Source organism: Cibotium barometz, chromosome 11, assembly GCF_041138505.1.
Source record: "Cibotium barometz isolate CiBa-2024 chromosome 11, ASM4113850v1, whole genome shotgun sequence".
Lineage (NCBI taxonomy): Eukaryota > Viridiplantae > Streptophyta > Polypodiopsida > Cyatheales > Cibotiaceae > Cibotium > Cibotium barometz.
The window spans coordinates 56,199,162-56,210,381 of record NC_141056.1 but is presented as its reverse complement, the minus strand read 5'-3'; positions in this window follow the sequence as shown (position 1 = coordinate 56,210,381).

Here is an 11,220-nt window from a genome sequence, read left to right as displayed (position 1 = left end):
TCCGCACGGTGGCCCAGATGCTACTAATCTCTTTGATCAGTCCTCTTGTACTCCTTTTTCCTACTCCTCACCTAATCTAGTGGAATGACCTAGTTTACATGTCTAAGTCTTAAGAATTTCCCAAGAAGAGCTTGCTCAAGGGTAGAACTCTTGCAACAATGCACACATCTTTGCATGCTTGAAACTTTTTTCCGTGTGATTGCTTGTAATGAATATCCAGTTTACGGGGTTGGGATGCCTACTTGTAAATTGTGTGAATGCCATGTATTCTAATGTGTTTTGTGGAATGTGAACGAGTGGTAAGTGCACTCGAAACCTCAGCTTTAATATATTAAAATGCTTTGTAATGTTTATAACCTTTGCAAGTTCACACAATAAAAAATGGGTAGGCACTTTATTAAAGTGCTCGGGGTCCCTATTTGCCAAGCTATTTGGCTTGGACACCCCATAACCACGTATGTGGCAAGCTATTTGGCTTGGACACCCCATAACCACGTATGTGGCAAAGGGTGATGTGGCCATTGAAATCCATATACGACAACTCCTTGCAAGCTTAATTGTCATTTTTCTTGCACGCAAGCTCTCCATCGTTTTTGCTCACACAGGGAGCTACACTCACCCAATTCCAATTCTGATTGTATATCTATAATCCTGATCTGAAGGGTGCCTCTCTCCATGTGTTGGTTGCTGTCCATTCTGTTGCCTAGTTAAACCACCTATACAAGCGGCATGTCATCGGACCATGTGCCTTATTTTGTGCGAGTCCCTATTGATGGGTGACTTTTTGGAGAGTCCCCTTGGTTGCGTTTTGTTGTTTGGAGCTGTTTTAAGTCCTTCTACGGGCTTGTTTGTACTCGTAGGCGGTGCTCGTGATGCACTGGTTGCGTCTTATGCACTCTACTTCATCGAATACTTTGATGCTGCTTGGATTTGTGCTTGGGAGTGTCCTCCAATTTTAGTTTTCCATTTTCAGCATACACATCGAGGTGGAACCTCGATGCTAGTACGGGCACACCAGTGTCGTGGGTGGACCTAGAACACTAGTTTCGTGGTTGCTTCGCTCCAGTGAGAGGTGGGGATTGCTTGAAAGCCTTTACATTGACGAAACATTTCTCTGACAATTGGTACATGTATTCAATTTTTTTGTTCATGGCAAATTTGTCTTAAAGAGCCCGTGGAACATTGTACAAAATAAAATACTCCACTAGTATGCATGGTATTGAGAGGGGGGAGGGTCAACCCCCGTGTGGTATCATTGTAGTTGTTCATTTTCAAAATTGTCCTTGTCTTGTGCTATTTCCACTTCTAAATGTTTAAGTGTTAATTATTTACGAGATGGTGTCGAATAGTGCTCATATATGACTGGGTGAATTATATTGGTATCAGAGCACGAGTGTTTCCCTCTCCTTAGTGGGGAAATGATTTTGTGGGCTTGGACCATGTACATATTACACTTGGTATTATGAATAGCCGCAAGGAGTGGTGAAGCGTCGAATTCAAGAGGGAATTCAAGTGATACACATGCCTTGGAATCTATGCATGATTCATATGCAGCTACATCACATGCTTTTGATTATGTAAGGGTTGGAAAGTTGCCCAAAGGCAAAGAGGTCATGCAGGAAGATGTGCCTATTGCATTCAAGGCTAAAACTTAGCATGTTAGAAGGCAACTGCTGTTGCTGTAGGCAAAGGAAGTGGAATTAAGGCTTTTACACAAGAACCCACAAGTTTAAAAGTTCATAGAAGCCACAAAAGCTGAATCTCTGGTGGACTCCATGGCAAAGGAGTTTGGTGTGCCAAGGAAGCTAGCTCTTACATATCTCATCCGTAATGGAGATGTGTCAAAGGGAAAGCAAGTGAGCTGAAATTCAATAATCGCCTCACAGAGAGTCGGATGGTGCTATTTCTTGCAAGATTAAGTCTTTTGTCAATAGAGAGGAGCCTTCGGTGACTTCTCATCATGCCTCTTCACCTCATAGATCAAAGGATGAAAGATATGCATTTTCCAAACAGGGTGGACAATTTGATGATCATGCATAAAAAGGTTAGGCCTTTCATGGTGAAACACGGTTGTCGTGTAGGACGTGGGACTTTGCCTATTGAATTGGCTCGTTGGGAAGACCATACATGGGCTGAAATTTTCTCATTATGCAAGTGACACACATGACGAGCATGCAACCATGATACCCATGCCTTAGAGTATTCTCATGAGTAAGGAGATGTAAGAAGGGATGTACCCATGCATGCAAGAAGCTCGTCGTTGCCAAGGCCACCTACTTGGAGAGCATATGCATCATTTCATGCGGATGATGAGCCCAATGTTGTAAGGGTTGCTTCATTGGAAAGGGGAAATCAAAAACATGAAAGGGAAGAGCATTATGCCAAAAAGCAAAAGAAGTTTGAGGCCCCAGTGATAAGTTGTCAAATTTGAAACATACCATGGTGAGTATGATACAAACAAGGCATTAGCTTTTATTGCACAATTTGATATTGCTATTAGTGATGAAGACTTCATGGAAAAGTCTAAGATTGGCCATGCAAGTATGTTTCTAAAAGGGTCAGCTGCACATTGGTGGATTACGGAGAAGCTCTCCTCTTATCCCATTAGCTCTTGGAAAGAGTTTTTAAAAAAATAATGCAACCCATCCACCAATTGGGTGTAGATATGTAGAAAAGCCAAATTTTACAAGAGCTTATTGTTGCAGTCCTTGCCCCACTGAGTAATTTGAGCAAAAATTATAGCCGTTTGGCAAGGATGAACATGCTAAAAAGGGAAAAGAAAGGGCTATCCAAAACATGCAAAAAGGTGAACAACCACAAAGAAAAGACTTTAAAGATGCCAAAGGAGGTGTGAAAGCTGAAAATACTTCATCCAAAGAAAACTCCAACAAAAGGCACAAGTTTGGTCTCACCCTGGAACAAAGACCACATGTTTTGCTAAAGAGGGAAAGTGCTTTGCACGCGGAAGCAAAGACCACATGTTTTGGGAATGCTAACAATGCAAAAAGAATGAGAATGCATGCTAATACAAGTCATACGATAATGAAAGAGTGGTATGCAAAGCTTGGGGATAGATTAAAGATCACTGCTCTTTTCATGTTTGATGAGTGTGCAATAGATAACTTCATCTTCATGCAAATGATCGTTGCTTTGGGCATTGAGCTAGGGGACTTTGGACCCCAAATCGAACCGGAAGCCGCTTTTGTGGACAAAGAGGTGCAACTTATGCCTATCATAGGCAATCTGCATATGCATCATGAAAACTTTTTGGCTGTCCCTCTCAATGGTTGTGATGTATTGCTAGGCAAGCCGTGGCGCCATCGTCTTGATCCTCGCAAAGATTACAAGACAAAAAGAATCACTTTTATGCATAAGGGCCACATGCATGTTTTAAATGCCGATAAGGAGGGAGACTCTATTCCCATTGTGTCTCACATACAGATTAATTAATCAATGAAAAAGGGCCTTTTAGCGTAATTGGTTTTTGTTCATGATGACTTTGAACATTCTGATGTGCATGTGGGTACTCTTACTCAAGCTAGGTTGAATTTTCTTGTTGAATTTAATGATTGTTTTGTCGATTGCTACCTCCTTCAAGACCGGAGGATGTCATTCACCACATAATAGACGTGCATATAATACCACGAGTGCGCAAAAAGAAGAGATTATGAAACATGTAAATGAGCTTTTAGAGCAGGGTTTGGTTCAACCAAGCTCTTCGCTATTTTCTCCCCCGTACTCCTCGTACAAAGAAGAACACGTCATTCAGTATGTGTGTTGACTACCCGGCATTGAACAAGCTTACTATCAAGAATTGTTTTCCGATTCCATGCATAGATGACATTGTTGATGGGCCGGCATGCTTTAGCTGCATAGATTTGAAAAGTGGGTATCACGAGGTGCGTGTGGTACCATAGGACATACATAAGATGGGATTTGAAAAAACATTGTCTTTATGAGCATTTGGTTATGTCGTTTGGTCTCACAAATGTCCTGACAACATTCAATAGAATGATAGGTTGCATTTTTTGAGAATACCATAAATTCATGTGTGTTCTTTGATGATATATTGGTTTTCTCCAAGAATAAACATGAACATAAGGCTCATTTGGCCATAGTTTTTAGAGAGCTTCGCAAGCATAAGCTCTTTATAAATGTCAAAAAGAGTGAGTTGTTTCTTTCGAAGAGACACTATTTTGGTCACATTGCATCTAAAGATGGCATGAGAATGGATAAATCCCGCAAAGATAGATGCCATTCATAATTGGCCGCATTTAACATTCGTACATGAAGTACGAAGCTTTCTTGGTCTATGCTCATTCTACTAGCATTTCGCAAGGCATTTTTCTTGGATTGCCTCACCATGGCATGAGCAAACAAAGAAGAAAACAATGTTTAAATGGACAGTGGATGCATTCTTCCATCTCAAGGAAAAGCTATTAATAAGTGGACCGGTATTGATAGCATTAGGGCCAAAAACGTCTCAAAATGGGCTGTGTAAGGAATTTCGCTAACTTGCTAATTAGTAGAATGTTGACGGTCAAAACGGCTCCAAATTTAGCCGTTTTGGGTATTTAAAGCGTATCTATCTGACTGAATACGTATCTAAGTGCATATTTTAAAATCTTAAAAAATAGATCGTTTTCATGCTACTCTTTAATGGCTCGTCTCGAAATTTGTCCTCTTTTAGTGACTACGTGGCAAAATGACCATTCTCTCCAAACGCGCTCTTATCCATTCTCCAAAAAAATTTCACTCCTCTGCTTCTCTAAAAATTTCACAAGCTACATCTCATTCTCATTCTTCTGTGTCTCTCATGATCTAATAGCTCTGCTTATACTTTTTGCTCGGTTAGTAATGAGTGATACATCTAATCGAAAGTTTCATTTGAACATCAAGCTCAACCAAGAGTATGCAACTACACGGAGTGTCTATCAAAGATCCCTATCATGTGCAAATGAAGCTCAACATCTTCGCAACGAAGGAAAGAAGCATATTGACCTATGGACAGATGGAAGTCTATATCCACCGGATCCCAAAACAGGAAGGTATCCTTCTTTTCACACACCACATGATTTGATTAGATTTGTTGGTGATGGGGAGGATGGCTTACTTGGTTATAGTTCAAGACTATCTCAATCACATATTAATTATGCAGAATATACTACATATCTTCAAAATACTTCATCTTTGAATGCAACAAAAATTTTAGAACTTGAAAACGAAATAGTGTCTTTGAAACAAGAAAATGATCAATTGAAATCCTTAAAAGAAACTCCAATAGGATTAAGAGCACGAGTAAAACGAATGCGGGATGTAGTTAACTTAACAGAGAGATCTGGACAAAGAAAAAAAAGGTTAAAACTTGTAAGAGATCATGTTACTAACCTTCTAGGATTTGACATGTCTAATGCTCAGGAAAGGGTGAGATTTTTGAATGAGCTTATGAATAGGTCGGATATCTTGAAACTTTTAGAACTTCCTGAAAATCAAACTAAAAAAAAATTGGTCTTTCAACATCTATTAAAAGATATGGACTTATTAGTCCAGCCTTCCCAAATGCAAGAAGTTTGTGACACAGTGGGAGTGAGTAGAAAGGGATACAGAGCCATCTCTAAAACCTGGTTCAGGGTCCTTAAGTATTACAAAATCAAAGCTTTTGGGTTGCCTAGACCTCACAATGTTGGAAAATATAGAACTATGTTAAATGAGGAAATTTCTAAACATTTCGGAGAGTATTTCCATATTGAGGGAACAATGCCATATGAGAGACAAAAAAAAAAATCATCTTTTGAATACAACGTTTATAATAATATTTGGATGAACATTAGAAAAGTCCAATCTTTTATGGTGAGATATTACAACATAAGAGAAATAGATTGTGAAGGAAAACTTGTATTTGTTTTAAAATTAGATGAAGCTCAAATCCAAAAGTGTCAAAAAATGGAAAGAATATCTATATCCCTAATGAATAAAGCATTGGACTATAGTCAGGGTAAGCTTGATTCTCCATACCACAAAACTCAATCAGAAATGGAGCTATGGTGGATTGGATCAGCTCAGGTACCAGTAGAGAGTCATGAAACATTAAAGTGGCTCTTCTCAAAAACAGACATTCCTTCAGTTATTCAGAGCCAGAATACAGGTGAACACCTTCATGTTGATGACATAGGTGATTTCATTGTGGAATGGCATTTGAGTGCCGACCTCAAGGCGTTGAAGTGTATGTTTGGTGTATGTGGAGGAGCAAATACCAAATATCCATGTCTTTATTGCATGGCAAGCACAGGGACAAAAGAATGGCTTGCAGAAAATGAGATTGGAAAACCACCATCCAGAAATAATGTGAATATTGTCGATTATCCAACTTCTGTTAAAATATGGGATCCAATTCTACCAATACATTTGAAAAATGTGCATATATGTACACTGCATGCAGAGATAAGAATCTTGGACAAATTGCTCAGACTTCATCTGGACTATGCATATTCTATTAAGCCGACTAAACTTGCAGATGAGTGCATAGAAAAGTGCGAAGCCTTGCTCTCTCAAATGGGTTTTCATGGTGGGGAAGTGCATCTTAAAAAAGATCCTGTTCTTTCTGGAGGAACAGGTGATGTTCTGCAAGATGTTTCAATGGGAGGAGCAAAAGCGAGAAGATTTTTGAGCAACCATGACACCAAACAAGTCAACGCAATGTGGAACTGTTGGAAACAGCTGTGTGTCATCACCACAAATGTCAAAAGTAGACCAGATGTAGCCAACAAACGTATGGAAGTTTGGAAAAAACTCGACAATTTTTTCAAAGTCCTTAGACGACAAGTTGGTTCAAATACTTATGCAGATGATTTCAAAAACGCAATAAAGCTTTTGATCAAAGCTATCACAGATGCCTGGGGAGAAAAAGACATAACTTATTACTTGGTGAGAATTCAGACTTATCAAAACAGTTATATATTGGTGTGTCCAGACTTATTACTTGAAATTTCTTAAATGTACTAACAAAAATTTTCTTTGTAGCATATTCTTTACTTGCATGGACCATATTTTGCTACAGAAGGACCACTTGCAACATGGAATACACAAGGATTGGAAAAGTCTCATTATCAAGCGAGAACTTCCTTTTTTAGATGTACCCGAAGAGGAGGAGGTGGACAAAGAAGAAGCAATGCACTAAACGAATTATTCAATTGGTTCTACAGGAGGCAATTACAAAGGATGAGATCAAAGACCCAGCAATCTGAAACTACACCAACACCTCAAGAAAGAGACTAATGATTACTAACACATTTGTACCTCTAACAAAAAGTTTTGCTGAAATAAAGTTGGTCCTTGCAAAATATTGTGTACATTAGTATTTGATTCTCTTGGGACTTCTTGGCATGTCACCTCTGTATCTCAAAAATTTTCTCCTTCTATAACCTCCAAGGAGATTGATATCTGACACCTCAGCTGCAGCTGCATAGCTAGAGTAGCAAAGAAAGTATCCTGCTCTTGAGGCATTGAAACCTGCAGCATATCCAAAGATTCTAAGAGCAGCAGCTCTCTCTAGAAGCAAAACCTTGTTAGCATTTATTTGAAGGGGAGTATATCCCATAAACCTTGACAACACCTTGAAGGCAAATATTGGCAACTCAGCATCTTCAGAGAAGTTCATGTGGAATGCACAGAACACAGCCTTATCCAATGTAGGCAAGTAGTGCATGAGAGCAGATGAAGGCCTTCTTGACCTTGTTTCTGTAGATTTCACTCTGGTGCCTCTAGCTCTTGCCAGAAAATCATCCTTATCAAGCAATTCAATCTGCAAGACAAAAACCTCAATAAAAAAAAATTACAATCACAATAACATTTAACAAAGGATTAAATGGAAGCTACCTTCTGCAACTCATCCTCAATTACTACTTTGTCTTTCATCAAGTTGCAAGAGCCAACCCTTTCCACTTTATCAGAATCTGCCTGAAGCTTGAAATCTCTGCCAAAAGACTCAATACCTAACTCAATGAGCCTGTCCTCAAAATCCTCATCACTCAAGGAAGGTTTCCCCTCTTCCATTTTTTTAAGGCACAAGGCAAGTGCATCAGTAGCAGGGATAAATGAGTTGTCAGATGTTTGCAAATCAAGTGCCAAAAACTCTTCCTTTGGCTCTACTTCTGTATCAATAAAGTCTTTGGCCACTTCACAAGCTTCTGAAATTGCTGCAATACAATAGTCTTCTCTGATATTGAAGAGACTTTGAAGATAGGAAAGAGGAATAAAATCTTTCTCATTGATATAAAAGAAAGGAAGGTTTGGAAGAGTAACAGAGGATTCAGATATACTTGCTACCTCTGAAGGCTCCTCAGTAATAGTGGAAGCCCTGAATTCTGCAACATCAAGATTTGCACTTTCTCTCTCCTCAGCTTGAACATCAATTTCTTCCTCTTCTAAAATTTCACATTTCTCTAACTTTGAAACTGTGGTGACAATTAAGTTTTCTTCCTCATTCTCTGCATCAATTTCTGGTTGTTGCTCTTTATCCTGTATTTCTGCTTTCAAAAATAGGAAGAAAAGAAAGGAGACATCCTTGGGGACAAGGTTGCAATGTTTTTTATGGATAGGACAAGAAATGGATGAAGGGCATGTGAAAGAAGTTCTATTTGAAAATCTACTGAACCTCTTTGTTACTTTGGCTTTCTCCACAGATAGCTGTGTAAAATCTGTAAGGTGACAAAAATCATGGTCTCCGACACGAAAACAATGAGCTTGAATTGACATTTCAAATTGGTTGTACTCATCTTCAAGAATGTCCTTGAGCTTCAACAAAACATCTGAAAGAGAAAACCTTGGATTGAAAATCTCCACTGCATCAAAGTATACCTTCATATCATGACCATCTTGCAAAATAGCATTCAAGAGCTTCTCACTTGGGCTTTCTTCAACAAGCTCATGTCGACCCGCAACACCTTTACTCATTGAGAAATTTGACAAAAATGCCTGAAAAATTCTGATGTGCCAGAACCAAGCGAAAACGAAAGGTCCAAAAAAATTGGAATGACTCTATCGCTTGGTGCGGGATTTGACAATTCCAAGGTCTCCAAATTAATTCTGATTTTTGCAAAATAGGGTTTGGAAGAGAAAACGGTGCACAGCTTGATCTGACGCAAACGAGTGGTCCAAAAATGGGGAAAAATTTTAAAAGCGCGTGACTAAAAGACATTAAATAGTGACCGTTTACGCCACGTGGCAATAATGATTACATACCACGTGCACTCAACGGTACTTTGTACGACATATCCGAGGTATAAAAACTTAATATTGTTAAAAATATTCATTTTTTTCTCCGTCACTGTATCAAGCGAAACCAGGCTACCTTTTGTTTCTCAACCCCACTTTTCCCATATCAAGCGTTCTCAATTCCCTACCCGAATCAAGCGCTATCGAACATCCGAGATCCTCGCATTCTCCGCATCGCTTCGTTCCTGCCTGAATCAAGCGATTACTCACATCCGATCCACTAGGATTGCACACATCGCTTCGTTCGGGTCTTCATTTTTTTCTCCATCCCGCATCAAGCGATAACACAAATCCGAACATCCCGGATTTCCATCATCGCTTCGTTCGGGAATTTTCTTATTTTTTCTTCGTGCCCGAATCAAGCGATAATCACCATCCATAATCTTTGGAATCCCTTTATCGCTTCGTTCGGGCTACTTCCTTTTTTTGTCCTATCATACAAATTCCTTGATCTGGTCTCCTTTTCTAGCTTCAATGGCAAGGACGAAGCAGACTGCAAGGAAAGTTTACCCACCATTGGAGACTGCAAAAACTGAAGACAAGCCAGGTCCTTCCGAACAGGAAAAGCCCCTCCCAAAGCCTCGTGCGAGGGCGACAGCAAGAAAGAGATTGAATTATCAAGTGAAGTCCTTAAGAGAGATAAGAGCAGCACAGAAATCTACAAGTCTCCTCATCCCTCGACTGCCATTTACACGGGTTGTTAGGGACATATCAGAAAGGTTGGTTGGTAAAATGAGAAACACATATCTTCAGAAAGTTCGATGGGAAACCCAGGCCCTCATGTGTCTTCAAGAGGCTGCTGAAGATTTTTTAATCGACTTTATGAATGATGGCTACATTGCTGCTGCATTTGCTCATAGGATCACTCTTATGAGCAAAGATTTTGTGCTGGTGTCCAGACTTAGATATAAGTTTGACAAAGCTTTGGAGCCTATTCCAAGTCAAGACATGAGAGCTTTTGAAATTCTTAATATCCCTCCAGCAAGGCAACCCAAGCAGTCTGTTGTTATTGAAGATATTTCCCATCCTTATGATACAAGAAAAGCTCAGGATATCAAAGAAGAAGTTGAAAAAGAGAGAGAGCAAGAGAAAATTTCAGAGGATGCACTTCTTTCTCAGCAAGCTGAGATTCTCCATTCATCCAATTCAGAGCTTTATAAGAATGTGACAGGTCAGATGATAGTTGATGTGTCCATGCCTGGAGAGGATGAGGTGTATTGTGACATTGCCCCTGAGGATACAAGCATGCTTGTGAATCCTAATATTGAGATATCTGACACAGTCCTCTTCATCTGCCTGAGGTTTGTAGGGATTTGCTTTTGTTTTCTTGATGAATTTCCCAGGAACCATATTTTGTTGACATGTTTTGTTTGTGTATCCAGATGTCTAATGAGGGATCTTCATGAATCAATGGCTGTGCAAGTGACAATTCTTGATCCCCTTGTTACACAGTGCCTTTTCAATAGGCAAGGGGATCTTGCAAGTTTTCTCAAAAACTTTGATATGCTTACCTGCAATTACATTGTGTACCCTTATGTTGAAGTGTAAGACTCATTCTCAATTACCTTTTGCTTCTTATAGACATGACAGTATTCATTACTAATTTCAGTACTCATATTATCACAGAGGCCATTGGAGTCTTATTGTTATCAATCTATTGGATAGAGATGTGATATTTATGAACTCTTTGGCATCCATCCATGGGAGAAGTAAAATGTAAGAATCAATTTTACCGTGTGTTGACCCTCAAATTTCTTGCATGATTTCAATTATTTGGTTGACCCTCAAAATTTTATGTTTGCAGTGCTGCCAAACTTATCTTGAGTTTTCTAGCCTCTACCTATGTAGACTACAAACTTGAAGATTTTAAGTACATGCGCAACCAGGCTGGTCTCCACATGCTTAGGCTGTCTAAACTAGTCCAAAACAGCCATGTGGGCTGTTGTC